This window comes from Heterodontus francisci, chromosome 4, assembly GCF_036365525.1.
Source record: "Heterodontus francisci isolate sHetFra1 chromosome 4, sHetFra1.hap1, whole genome shotgun sequence".
Lineage (NCBI taxonomy): Eukaryota > Metazoa > Chordata > Chondrichthyes > Heterodontiformes > Heterodontidae > Heterodontus > Heterodontus francisci.
Window position 1 is genome coordinate 134,799,651 of NC_090374.1, and position 15,168 is coordinate 134,814,818.

The window sequence follows — 15,168 nt, forward strand, 5'->3', positions numbered from 1 at the left end:
TTATTTTTTTTAAATTATGTTTGTTATAAATGCCTTTCTCAGGTTTCTTAACCCCAACTAAATAATAGGGAGGAATTTTAATCTCCAAAAATGGGTGGGTTTGGGTTAAGTGAGATTTTAAAATGTAAAAAATTTTAAACCCAATATCAACCTGCTTTGAACTTGCCCACTTCTGGTTTTAACAGAGGTGGGATGGAGGGTGGGGGAAGGTGGTGAATTTCCAGAAAGCCAGTCACACATTTAAATATTTTAATGAGGCTTTTGACTCCATTTTAAATTTAACCTCGGCATTGGGAAATCCTGCAGCAGGAGGATTGCTGGATCATTCAGGAAAGTGTGTTTCCAGCACTGCTTGTGGGCTAGTAGGAACAGGAGTGCTTCCCCTACAGCCCACCAAGCTAAGTTGCATCCCCCATTCGAGATTGATCGTTCCCCTCCCTGCAACTTGATCGGACATTCCCCGTGATCCAATCTCCCACCTCCATCCCCCCCACCACAAGCCACAATCTCCCTCTGGCCCAGCCTTTCTGATCTACCTCACCTCCCATGCTTTTTCCGATCACTTTCTTCCAATTCTGCATTTCCTGGCTGAGGCCGCTGATTTCCTCCCATTCCTTCTAATCTCCCCCTGATCTTTCTGATCTCTACCAACCCTTTCAATCTCCCTCCCAACCTTTCCAATCTCCCATATGACCTTTCCAATCTTCCCCCACTTCTGATATCCATCCCAAGTGTTCCAATCTCCCCTTCTTTCCCCTGACCCTCCTTTTCTCCCCTTACCTCCCAGCCTCTGAATTATCCAATTCACTTTTGAATGTTACTATTGATTCTGGTTCCACCATCATTTCAGGCAGTACAGTCCAGATCACAACAACTCACTATGTATAAAAAATGTTTCCTCGTGTCGTCTCTGGTTCTTTTGCTAATTACCTTAAACCTATATCCCCTGGTTACCAACACTTCTGCCACTAGAAATAGTTTCTCCTTACTTACTTTATCAAAACCATTCAAGTTTTAAAACACCTTTTTCAAATGTCCTTTTAACATTCTCTGCTCTGAGGAGAACAGCCTAGCTATTCTAGTCTACCCAATTAGCTGAAGCCCCTCATCCATGATACCATTCTAGTAAATCTCATGCATCCTCTGCAAGGCCTTAACATTCTCCCTAAAGTGTAATACTCAGAATTGAACACAATAATTAAGCCATGGCTTAGCCAGTGTTTTATAAAGCTTTAGCATAATTTCCTTGCTTTTTTACTGTATTCCTCTATTAATAAAGCCAAGGATCTCATGTACCTTTTTAGCAGCCTTTTGAACTTGTGCTGGCACCTTTAAAGATTTGTACATACATCCCACATCACTCTGACCTGCACCCTGTTACGCCAATGTGCTTTGTTAAATGATAATTTTCTTCAATCCACTGACTGGAGATCTGAATTTATATATTTTTTAAAAAGACATTTAAAAAAGAAAAGCTACAAGGATGACTTTGCTGGCAGCTTAAGCCTCAGGACCACGGAATCCAGCTAGAAGCCAGCCGAATCACCAAACGTCACAGACTGTATAACCTTTCCCCACTCTGTAACCTATTTGTGTGTATGTAAACCTCTAGTGTGTGTGTGTGAGTGAAAGTTGTCGCATTGCTTATTATTTTTTAGTTTGGTTTAGGTACAATAAAGTTAACCTCTTTCTTTGTTATACTCAAGAAAACCTGTTTGATTGGTTCTTGTTATGATCATAGCAAGTAAGTAATCAAACACCTACTGAACTGGCCAGTACATCCACTTTAAGAAAGAATTAAACCTGTTGTGGTCAAACAAGGAGAGGGAAAAGAGGGAAGCCTTCAACCCCTCCTTACTTGACCATAACAATCCCCTTTAAAATTGCACCATTTTGTTTCTATTGCCTCTCTTCATTCTTCCTGCTAGAATGTATCACTTCACACTTCTCTGCTTTAAATTGCATCTGCCATGTGTCTGCCCATTCCATTAGACTGTCTATATCCTCCTGAAGACTTACTGTCCTTCTCCTTGTTTCCCACATTCCTGAGTTTCATCTCATTAGCAAACTTTGAAATTATGCTCTGTATAGCCAAGCCCAGGTCATTAATACACATCAAAAAGAGCAGTGGTTCTAATATCGACCCCTGGAGGACACCACTATACATATAGCTCTCTTCGGTCTGAAAAACAACTGTTCACCGCTACTCTCTGCTTTCTGTCCCTTAGTCAATTTTGTATACATGCTGCCACTGACCCTTTAATCCTAAGGGCTTTAATTTTGCTAATAAGTCTATTATGTGGTACTTAGTCAAACATAAGAACAAAGGAAATAGGAGCAGGAGTAGGCCATTTGGCCCCTCAAGCCTGCTCCACCATTCAATAAGATCATCGCTGATCTGATCGTGGCCTCAACTCCACTTTCCTGCCTGCCCCCATTAAACCTTGATTCCCTTGTAGATCAAAAATCTGTCTGACTCAGCCTTCAAGATATTCAATGACTCAGTCTCCACTGCTCTCTGGGGTATTCGAAATGTGGTCTCATCAATGCCCTGTACAACTGAAGCATAACATCCTTACTTTTATATTCAATTCCCTTGGAATAAAGGATAGCATTCCATTAGCCTTCTTTATTACGTCTTGTACCTGCATACAAATTTTCTGTGACTCATGTACTAGAACACCTAGATCCCTCTGCACACTGGAATTCGGGATACAGAATTCCAAAGATTAACAACCCTTTGAAAGCAGAAAATGCTCCTCATTTCCTTCTTAAATGAGAGAACCCTAATTCTGAAACTGTTCCCCATACTTCTAGATTCCCCCACAAGGGGTAAAATCATCTTACCATCTACCCTGTCCAGCCCCTTCCAAATCTTATATTTCAGTAAGTTTGCCTCTCATTCTTCTAAAGTCCAATGAGTATAGGCCCAACCTGCTCAACCTTTCCTCATAAGACAACCATTTCATCCGAAGAATCAACCTAGTGAACCTTCTCTGAACTGTCTCCAATGCAAGTATATCCTTCCTTAAATAAGCAGACAAAAACTGTATGCAGTACTTTGGGGGTGGAATTATGCTCTTTCCCATTGTGGGTTTGGAGGCGGGCAGAGCATGAAATCACATGGAATGGTGGTGAGGGTGAATCCTGCCTTCCCTCCCCACTGCCAATTGAGGACCTTAACTGGGTAATTAACTCGTAATTAAGGTCCTCTTCCTGCCGCAGCTGCAATTACCTGTGCGGCATGCAGCCCTGTTGCCGCATGGGAAGCATGGCACGAGAAACCATGTGGGCTGCTTCCCGGCTGGGGGTGCACTTAGTGCCTGAATGAGGGACCTGGCATCAGGAAGGGGAGGGCCGCTGATGGCCATCCTCCTGCCCTTGCTGTCGACCCCCCCACACCTTCCTCCGCCAACCCCACCTCTCCCACGCTGACCTACCTTGAACCTGGTTCCAGCGCTGCTCCTCATTCTGGTGGCTGCAACTACAGCAGCAGCCACCATCTGTGTGGTGGGCCTGCAGCTGCCGGCCTCTGGTTGGCTGGCAGCTCTAAGAGGTTGGGACATCCAATGGCGGGGTCCTGAATCGTACGGAAGGCCTGCCGCTGTCCAGTTAAGTGCCTGACTAACGCTAAATTTGGCGGGCCTTCCATACAAGAGTCAGCGCCGGGACCTCAGTGTTGAATTCCTCTAATGTCGCGACCCCCTTTGCCAGCACAAAATTCCACCCTAGGTGTGGTCTCACCAATGCCCTGTACTGTTGTAGCAAGCCTTCCCTACTTTTATACTCCACCCCCCTTGCAATAAAGGTCAACATTCCATTGGCCTTTCTAATTACTTGCTGTACCTGCATGCTAACGTTTTGTCTTCCATGTACAAGGACACCCAGATCCTTTTGTATTGAAGCATTCTGCAGTCTCTCTCCATTTAAATAATATTTTGTTTTTCTATTCTCCTTACCAAAGTGGATAACGACACATTTTCCCACATAATACTCCATCTGAGAAATTTTTGCCCACTCACTTAACCTATCTATATCCCTTTGCAGTCTCTTTGTCCTTCTCACAGCTTGCTTTCCCACCTATCGTATTGTCAGCAAATTTGGCTACAATACACTCTGTCCCTTCCTCCAAGTCATTAATATAGATTGTAAATAGTTCAGGCCCCAACACCGATCCCTGTGGCACCCCACTGGTTACAGTTGCCAACCTGAAAATGTCCCATTTATCCTGACTTTTTGTTTCCTCTACTCATGCTAATATATTACCCCCAACACCATGAGCTCTTACCTTTCATGTGGCACCTTATCAACTGCCTTTGGAAATCCAAATACACTGCATCTGCTGGTACCCCTTTATCCACCCTGCTTGTTAAATCTTCAAAGAACTCTAATAAATTTGTCAAACACAATTTCCATTTCATAAAACCTGACTCTGCTTGTTTGTATTATGATTTTCTAAATGTCCTGCTACTTCTTCCTTAATAATGGATTCCAGTAATTTCCCAATGATAGATGTTAGGTTAACTGGCCTATAATTTCTTACTTTTTAGTCTCCCTCATTTCTTGAATGGGCCTTTACTTTTGTGGTTTTCCAATTGGCTGGGACCATTCCAGAACCTAGGGAATTTTGGAAGATTACAACCAATGCATTCACTATCTATGCAGCCACTTCTTTTAAGACCCGAGGATGCAGGCCATCAAATCCAGGGGACTTGTCAGCCTTTAGTCTTATTAGTTTACCTAGTACTTTTTCTTGCGTGATAGTGATTGTTTCAAGTTCCTCCATCTCTTTTGCTCCGTGATTTTTTACTATTATTGTGATGCATTTCGTGTCTTCTACCATGAAGACAAAGACAAAACATTTGTTCAAAGTCTCTGCCATTTCCTAGTTTCCCATTACTAATTCCCCAGTCTCATCCTCTAAGGGACTAATGTTAACTTTAGCTACTCTCTTCTTTTTTATATATTTGTAGAAGCTCTTACTGTCTGTATTGATATTGCTGCTAGGTTACTCTCATATTCTAATTTCTCCCTCTTTTTTTTACATCATCCTTTGCTGATTTCTAAAATCTTCCCAATCTTCTGACCTACCACTAATCTTCATAGAATTGTATGCCTTTTGAAAGTTCATATATACATCAACTGCACTACCCTCATCAATCATTACCTTTACTTCATCAAAGAACTGATGAAGTCAGTCAAACATGATTTACCTTTAATAAATTTGTGCTGATTTTCAGTTATTAGCCCATATTTACCCAATTAATTTTGTCCTGGATTATTGTTTGTAAAAGTTTCCTCACCACTGACATTATGCTGACTGGCCTGTAGTTGCTGGGTTTATCCCTCTCTCCTTCATTAAAAAGGGATGCAACATGTGCAATCGTCCAAGTCCTCTCGAACTTCCCCCCTTCCCACCCCCACCCCCGTCATATCCAAGGAGGCTTGGACAATTGTGTCCAGACCTCCTTCAGTAGCCTAGAATGCATCCAGCTGCACTGGGTGATTTTACTACTTTGATGACTGTCAATCTTTTAAGTACCTCCTATTTATTACTATCCTATCCAATATTGCTACTGTCACCTCCTTTACTGCTGCATAGGCAGCATCCTTTTCTCTAATGAATCATTTAGTACCTCAGCCATCCCAGCTACCTCCAGAAAATTCCTTTTTGGTTCCTAATCAGCCCACCCTCCTTTGACTATCCTTTTACTATTTATGTGTTTATAAGTGACTTTTGTTAGCCACTAATCTGTTCTCATAATCTGTCTTTGCCCCTCTTATTCCCTTTTTAGCTCTCCTCTGTACTTTCTACATTCAGCTTGGATCTCTACAGTATTATTTCCTACAGTGCCTACACTTGGTTATATAGTGCTTTGGTTTGTCCTGTAATTGTGAAAGATACTATATAAATGTGAATCTTTTTATGAACTTTTTATTTGGGATAAGCCTCTATTTTCTGTCTCATTTTAATTTCTATATCTTTCGTCATCCAGAGATCTTTAGCTTTCTTTCTCTCTCTTGGGAATGTGTCTACTTTGTCCCCAAACCATCTCCTCTTTGAAGGTGATCTCCCATTGTTCAATTATTGTTTCACTTATCAATTTTAGATTCTGATCCAACTGGGCCAGATCCCCTTTCAACTCACGAAAGTTAGCCCTCTTTTAGTTAAGTATTTTTACACTTGATTCTACCTTATCCTTTTCTATAACAATTTTAATCCTAATAATATAATGATCAGTGTTCCCAAATACCCTCCCACTGTAATATGCTCCACATGCCTCATTTCATTCCCCAGAACGAGATCCAGAGTTGCTTCCTTCGTCGTTGGGCTGGAAACATACCGATCCAGAGAGCTCTCTTGTACACATTTAAGGAATTTCTCCTGCTCTTTGCCTTTCACACTGTTACTATATTAGGATAATTGAAGTCCCTTCTTGCATCTTTCTGTAATTTGCATGCAAATTTGCTCCGCTGTCCCCCTCTTACTCTTAAAAATGAACATTAGCATACATATAAAGTTCGCCAAGACAAGTGTGGTTACGATATCCCAAGTTAATTTCATACTGGGTGAGATTTGATTTACTTTCTCAGGTTGAGTACTTCATGTCCCACAGTTCCGCAAGTCAGGGCAGTGTTCATGCGCAGTGCCAGCCCGGAGACCTGTGTGTACAAAGCGGCGAGACGGGGATCTTCACTGTGGCTTCGGCTATTAAAAAAAAAAGCTAAAGTTACTGTTCTTTCGGATAAGGCCGGTTTCTCTTCGCTCTTTGTGGGGAAAGAGGTCAGTCTGTTTCGGAGAGTTTTGAGAAATCTTTGTAAACTACAAACTGGAAACAGTTGCAGGACTTGGTGATTTGCTGCTGCTTTTCAGTGGCGATCAGTGAGGCTTGCAAGGACTTTGGTGAGGGGTGAAGGAGATATTTAAATCTATCTGGGTAGCATTGTTAAAGTATAACTTGTATTTGTGTTACGCTTGTGTATGTTTGCAGTACCGTTTTGATCATTTAGTTGCTCAAAAGTGAAGCAATTTGCACAAGTCTTGAAAGTTAAATGTTGAGGGAGGGATCCACAGGGTAGCTTTAAAAAATATATATATTTTTAAGTATGTGTGTGTATTATGTTCAAATGATACCTTCATCCGTTTTGCTTCGTGTTCGACCCTTAGAAGTGGGTGATTTGGGACGGAGCGAGTCATGAATATTCATGTAGTGGAAACAAGTGTTTGACCCGAGTGGAAGAAGCCAGTTGGATGTGGACGGTAACACGTCCCTGTGACAAAGCAATAGCAGTGAACCTGCTAACGTGCTGCTCTTATCCCCAAGAGTGTCCTGTTACAAGGGAAATGTTTCACTTGTAGCCAGACGAGAAATTGCAATATTTAAAGTTGTTCTCATAGGTACGGATGTTTCTCTTTCTGTTAATTCCCCAGTACTTATTTTCCAATTGCTCGTGTTTCTTCTTATCAAGGAACACATGGAATAACGCGTTTCCTTCATAATTCACATTTTGTAACAGGAGCAAAAATGAAACTGTCAATTATAGTCAACTAAAACGACACTAAAGGATATGCGTTGGAAAAATATCCAAGCAATTTTAAATTTTTTTTTCAAAAAAACTGAAGTTTTACAGGGTTTTGGCAGGAGTCTGGTGACATTTTTTTTCCTTAAATCTTTGTTTTGGTTTTGATTGTACTTCCTTTCCTTTTGAGTAGATAAAAGTCCACAATATGTGTTGTATTTCACATGTTAACATACCAGTTGTAATAGGACTTGATTGACCGTGTCATTTCTAGTTAAAGGCAAATGTTTAACTGGTCATTTTTAACTTTTCCTTCTTAATGAGGGGTTTTGTTATTGTAAAATTATTTGTCCTTTTTTAACCAAGTTTTTTTTGTTGTTGCAATGTTATAAACCCTTTAATTTTAGCTAAATTATGGTGATGGTTCACAGATTATGTAAGCTATATTTTTGAAATGATCACTGCAGGTGTTTGGTATGGATATTCTAGTCACCTACAACAGATTGAAAGGGAAATAACTTTCACAATACCAGCTAACTGTTTAGGCAGCAAATTGCATGTTGAGGAGCAGTAATTCACAAAGAATAAACTGGGGTCATCTGTGTAACTTTTGAAAAGCACAGGCATAAACATGTGATGGTAAGGGACTGCAAACCACTAACCCCCCTCCTCCCTCCCCCCCCCCCCCCCCCCCCCCCCCAAATGTGTGTTTTGTATATTGCATGGAAAGTGGTGAATCCTTTGTAGAAATGTAAAGTAATTTTGTGTGCTGGGAAGTTTTATGTTGTAAGAGAAGCAAAGCAATAAAATGGTAGACAATTAAGTAACTCCCGTTTCAGAGTCCAGATGATTAGCAAATTGCTCAACATCTGCTGTTAAAGTTGACATTGTCTGAATTCCTTTATTGCATTGTTGCCTTGTAATCTGCACCCATTGGGTATCTTATTTATGCATACAATAGTTGAGGCAGAAATCAGAGTCTGGATTAATATTATAATCTATCATTTACTATTTCAAAATTCATGATCAGTGTTACCTAATCATGCTGCCACAGAATATCGCGATTGATGTAGTCACCAGTGAGCTTCGATTGTCTTCCTGCTGTAGATATTTATTAGATTCCATCCCTGGCTATGATGGAATCGATATAGTGAACAGTGGAATACTGTTTCTTCATCAATCCACAGCCTTTTGATGGAGTTCCCTCTCTAGATTTCTGCTACCCTTTGTGTAGGGTAGCAGAATGCTTCCTGGTTTCATTCTAACTTTGATTATGCCCCCTTTTTTGGAATTCCTCCACAGTGGAAATAGTTTTTGTATCTACTTAATGAATTAGACATTTTAAAGACTTCAAATTAGATCACCTCTCAAACTTCTGAACTCGAGGGAATGCCTGTTAGTCCTGAATTAACAGTTGTACCCTTGTGTTATTTAATATTGAAATTGTCTTGTCCTCTTAGATGCTGTTAATTCACATAACCTTAAAGCTGTTGTCAGCTTCTGGATGGCAGTCACTTCGAGAATATGCTGTGGTTACTAGGGTCATGGAAGGTAATTGTGACACTTAAACTGGGATTTTAACCTTTTTAACCAGCTTGACAGTAGAACTGATAGATTCCATGCTTTTGTAGATTTGTTTCTCTCCTGCTTGCCCCCTTTAGCACTAATTTCTAGAATTACTGAACATCATACTTCGGATTTATATTTTCCTGCTTGGCAGATCTCTGAGTAGATCTCTTGTTTCAGAAAATATTTTAGCTGAGCTTCATGTATCTGAATTAATGAAGGTTTATTTGCTATTTCACAAATACTAGCAGCTTGACTTTAAAGTAATAAAACAGCAAAGTGCTTCACAGGTTAATGATTGGACAAAAATTGACTGATTTCAAAGAAGGAGTTATTAGGGCACTTGACCAAAACCTTGGTCAAAGAGCTCAGATTTGAGGGAGGGGAGATGAGATGGAGAGAAAGAGGGGTTTCCGGATGAAATTCAAGGCCTTGGGGCCCAGACAGTTGAAGGCACAGCCGCCAATGTTGGGGGTGAAGGAAGTGGAGAAGGCGCAAGAAGCCAGTGTTGGAGGAATGCAGTGTTTTCAAGGCTTATAAGATTTGGCGGATGTTAGAGATACGGAGGCCAAGGCCTTGGAGGAATTTGATCATGAGGATGAGAATTTGAATGTCAAGACATTGTACCATTCAGCCCATTGTATCTGCGCCGGCCTAATAAACTAGCCTCCCAACCAAATTCCAGCTTCTAGTCCATAGCCCTGTAGGTTACAGCACTTCAGGTACATGTCTAGGTATCTTTTTAAAAGAATTGAGGGTCTCTGCCTCCACCACCATTCCTGGCACTGAATTCGAGAAACCCACCACCCTCTAGGTGAAAAAGTTTCCCCTCATGTCCCCTCTAATCCTTCTACCAATCACCTTAAATCTCTGTCCTCTGCTAACTGACCTCCCCGCCAGGGGAAACAGGTCCTTCCTGTCCACTCTATCTAGGCCCGCCATAATTTTGTACACCTCAATCAAGTCACCCCTCAGCCTCCTCGGTTCCAGAGAAAACAACCCTAGCCTATCCAATCTTTCCTCATAGCTGCTACTTTCAAGCCCTGGCAACTTTCTTGTAAATCTCCTCTGTACACTCTCCAGAGCAATTATGTCCTTTCTGTAATGTGGTGACCAGAACTCCACGCAATACTCCAGCTGTGGCCTAACCAGCGTTTTATACAGTTCCAGCACCACATCCCTGCTTTTTGTACTATATACCTCGGCCAATAAAGGAAAGCATTCCATTTGCCATCTTCACCACTCTATCCACCTCTCCTACTACCTTCAGGAACCTGTGAACATGCACTCCAAGGTCTCTCACTTCTACCACTCTCGATATCCTCCCGTTTATTGTGTATACCCTCCCTTTTTTTTGCCCTCCAAAAATGCGATACCTCACACTTCTCCGGATTGAATTCCATTTGCCACTTTTCCGCCCACTCAACCAAAACATTGATATAATTCTGGGGTCCACGGCTTTCTTCCTCACTATTAACTTCACAGCCAATTTTTGTGTCATCAGCAAATTTCCCAAATGTGGGAGGCATGATTAAGTCCAAATCATTAATATATACCACAAACAGCAAGGGACCCAACACTGAGCCCGGTGGAACGCCACTGGAAACAGCTTTCCATTCACAAAAACATCCATCGACCACGACCCTTTGTTTCCTGTCCCTGAGCCAATTCTGAATCCAACCTGCCACATTTCCCTGTATCATATGGGCTTCCATTTTACTGACCAGTCTGCCATCTGGGACCTTGTCAAATGCCTTACTAAAATCCTCTTTGCTGACGCTGCTGCAGTAACATCCCACACAGAAGAGTGTCTGCAAAGACTCATCGACAGGATTGCGGCTGGCTGCAATGAATTTGGCCTAACCATCAGCCTCAAGAAAACGAACATCGTGGGACAGGACGTCAGAAATGCTCCATCCATCAATATCGGCGACCACGCTCTGGAAGTGGTTCAAGAGTTCACCTACCTAGGCTCAACTATCACCAGTAACCTGTCTCTCGATGCAGAAATCAACAAGCAGATGGGAAAGACATCTGCTGCTATGTCCAGACTGGCCAAGAGAGTGTGGGAAAATGGCGCACTGACACGGAACACAAAAGTCCGAGTGTATCAAGCCTGTGTCCTCAGTACCTTGCTCTATGGCAGCAAGACCTGGACAACGTATGTCAGCCAAGAGCGACGTCTCAATTCATTCCATCTTCGCTGCCTCCGGAGAATCCTTGGCATCAGGTGGCAGGACCATATCTCCAACGCAGAAGTCCTCGAGGCGGCCAACATCCCCAGCATATACACCCTAATGAGCCAGCGGCGCTTGAGATGGCTTGGCCATGTGAGCCGCGTGGAAGATGGCAGGATCCCCAAGTACAGCGAGCTCGTATCAGACCCACCGGCCGTCCATGTCTCCGCTTTAAAGACGTCTGCAAACGCGACATGAATTCCTGTGACATTGATCACAAGTCGTGGGAGTGAGTTGCCAGTGATCGCCAGAGCTGGCAGGCAGCCATAAAGGTGGGGTGGCAAGTCGAAGAGACTTAGCTGTTGGCAGGAAAAGAGACAGAAGCGTAAGGGGAGAGCCAACTGTGTAACAGCCCTGACCACCAATTTTATCTGCAGTGCTTGTGTAAGAGTCTGTCACTCTAGAATTGGCCTTTATAGCCACTCCAGGCGCTGCTTCACAAACCACTGACCACCTTTAGGCGCTTATCCATTGTCTCGAGACAAGGAGGCCAAAGAAGATTTGTTTTACTGAACTGAGGAATATTTGAAAAACTATGCTTTGGTGTGTATAAAATGTTAGAATTAGGTGTATTCATGTTTTGTAGGTCACACACAGTCATGTTTATTTTCTTGTGATATTTGTTTATGGTATACGAGAAGAATGACTGAGTTACAATTGTAGTTCTGGCCATTCTTAAAAATAAATATTACTTGCTGATGGGTTAATTTTGAGGGTATGATTTATAATGGGTAAGTGAGGGAGAGTTTTGTTGAATTGAGCTGAACTCTGAAGCATTAACTATTTTCAGAGTCCCTTCTTCATACTTTTCTACGTTGCCCTTCCTACTTTATCTCGGAAAAAGATAAAACAGTAATGAGATTCAGAAGGCTATTTGGCCTGTCTTAATCTTTCTATCTGGAAAGATCCTAAAATCTTCAGCAGCCACATGCTAAAAGATTCAACTTTTCACCTTCACTACAATTTTTGTAAGTCTCTTCCAGGTTTCGTTGGTTCTTTTTGTGTGACACAAAATTTCCTAGCCTCTGTCTCCGATTTATCTTTATCTTAATAGTGTGAATCTATGTTCTTTTGTTCTACTGTTGCAATTTAACTGAAGGTAAGATTCTGGATTAACTTTTTTTTTTCCAGTCCCTCAGCTACCTCTATATAATCACCTGAGATGCCTTTTCTCAAGGCTTAAAAACCCAAGTTTCTCCAATCTTTTCATAACTCCGACTCTTAGCACAAGAGGTCAGCCTGTGGCTCTTCTATCCCCTCTGTCCAATGTTTTGAATGATTCTGTTGTCTCTGTAATCAGCTGGCCACACTACTCAAGATTCCATGTGGCCAGAATGTAAAAAAAAATTATTTCTTCTCACTTGTACCCTAGTCTCTTTGCTTCATCCTCCGTTTCACCACCGTTCACTGATCGTTACGTTTTAAAAAAAATTTCCTTGTGTCCTGTACTTTGCACTAAATTTCATCTGTTATTGCTCTGCCATTTATTTACTTTATCCAGTTCATTCTGTAACTTCTGACCTCCCTTTGATTTTTCCACCAGTCCTCCTAATTTGGTCTACTACACTGTGCAAATTTGATCACTTGAGTTTCTTTTAGTACAAGTAACTTTTATGTAAATGGAATTGATAGAACATTGCATCCTGGGGCATCCCACTCAGTACTTCACCACCAGCAACACCCCCCCCCCCCCCCCCCCCGGCCCCAAAACTTCCATGTGACTCTTTCTAATGAGTACTCTGTTGTTTCCCATCTTTATCCAGTTTCTAATCATTTCCAGCATTTAGCCTGAATCTTTCTTCGTTAAACTTTTAAAGTTGTAGCCTTTTCATGTGGAATTTTGTTAAATGGAAGTCTAGATGCACCATACCATAGGGTACCTATAGTTCACTTTCCTTAACAAGAAGAGTTGAATTTAGTCATGGAAGACTTTCTCCTTCTTTTGAATCTACATTGATTGCTGTTGACTAGTAGCTGCAGAAAATTAAATTTAGTAACATTTATGCTTCTATTATTTTACATTCTTTTTTCTTTGGCCTCCTGACCTCGAGAGACAATGGTTAAGCGCCTGGAGGTGGTCAGTGGTTTGTGAAGCAGCGCCTGGCGTGGCTATAAAGGCCAATTCTAGAGTGACAGGCTCTTCCACAGGTGCTGCAGAAAAATTTGATTGTTGGGGCTGTTACACAGTTGGCTCTTCCCTTGCGCCTCTGTCTTTTTTCCTGCCAACTGCTAAGTCTCATCGACGTGCCACACTTTAGCCCCGCCTTTATGGCTGTCCGCCAATTCTGGCGAATGCTGGCAACTGACTCCCATGACTTGTGATCAATGTCACAGGATTTCATGTCGCGTTTGCAGACATCTTTAAAGCGGAGACATGGACGGCCGATGGGTCTGATACCAGTGGCGAGCTCGCTGTACAATGTGTCTTTGGGGATCCTGCCATCTTCCATGCGGCTCACATGGCCAAGCCATCTCAAGCGCCGCTGACTCAGTAGTGTGTATAAGCTGGGGATGTTGGCCGCCTCGAGGACTTCTGTGTTGGAGATACGGTCCTGCCACCTGATGCCAAGTATTCTCCGGAGGTAGCTACTAAGTATCATCACCTCATTCCATGACAATATGAAAGGCACAATTCAACATGGTGGCTCCTTTCCTATCCTGAGTGGCGTGAAACAGGGCTGTGTTCTCGCACCCACACTTTTTGGGATTTTCTTCTCCCTGCTGCTTTCACATGCGTTCAAGTCCTCGGAAGAAGGAATTTTCCTCCACACAAGATCGGGGGCAGGTTGTTCAACCTTGCCCGTCTAAGAGCGAAGTCCAAAGTATGGAAAGTCCTCATCAGGGAACTCCTCTTTGCTGACGATGCTGCTTTAACATCTCACACTGAAGAGTGCCTGCAGAGTCTCATCGACAGGTTTGCGGCTGCCTGCAATGAATTTGGCCTAACCATCAGCCTCAAGAAAACGAACATCATTGGGCAGGACGTCAGAAATGCTCCATCCATCAATATTGGCGACCACGCTCTGGAAGTGGTTCAAGAGTTCACCTACCTAGGCTCAACTATTATTTTACATAATGTGAAACTAATAACGCTACTTGCCTGTGTTTATGTTGGCCTCACATTAGTCTATTTTCAGTCTACTAGTACCACCCCACTATCCAGTGACTTCCTCATGATGATGATAATAATGATCACCAGTGCCTTATGAATCCCCCCCAGCCCCACTCTCCACTCGGTACTCCGACATAATTGTATCCATCTATCTTTGGGGATCTTTGTCTATTATTTCCATTTCATTTATATTGCAGTCATACCACCATTTCTGCCTACCTGTAATATTTAACCATATTTAAGCGGTATACACCTACCATGTTTCCAGGCTTGAGCTGATTTGAGGGATTATTTTTCAAGTTGTTTGTTTTTTCATAAAAGAATTGGTGTGTAAATATGGAGGACAGTCCTTCAGTTAATGAGAATTACTGTGATAAGTAGTTCATTCTGCATGCAGTTGAGGCAACAGAATCACTAAGTTTGAGACAAATTAGTCAACAGCTTGAAAATATTGTACCCAGCATAAATTTAATCAATGTGTAGGGTGGGATCCATGGCAGATTATTTTAAGACCTTACTGTCCAGAAGCACATATGTAGCATTTGCGCTTTAATATAAGATTTTCTTTTCAAAATGGGGAGTTGGTTATGTGCAATAGCTTGAGCATTAGGGATACTATCTAAAAGCTTCTGCAACTGTCAACTCTGTGTATTCTTGTGTCCATGATGCATATAGATTCATGGATACTGAGGAGCAATAGCAGTATTATTTACTTGCATTCAGAAAATACCG

General features: G+C 42.0%; 1 protein-coding gene across 3 annotated transcripts in view; it reads left to right on the plus strand.

The window, feature by feature from the left end:
- The first annotated feature begins 6,660 nt into the window (after positions 1-6,660).
- Positions 6,661-15,168, plus strand: part of kank1a (KN motif and ankyrin repeat domains 1a) — a 415,056-nt gene continuing 406,548 nt past the window's right edge. For all 3 annotated transcript variants that reach the window (XM_068030198.1, XM_068030197.1, XM_068030200.1), the window contains exon 1: positions 6,661-6,784. The gene's annotated coding sequence lies outside the window, so the exon portion shown is untranslated. The remainder of the gene's footprint in view (positions 6,785-15,168) is intronic.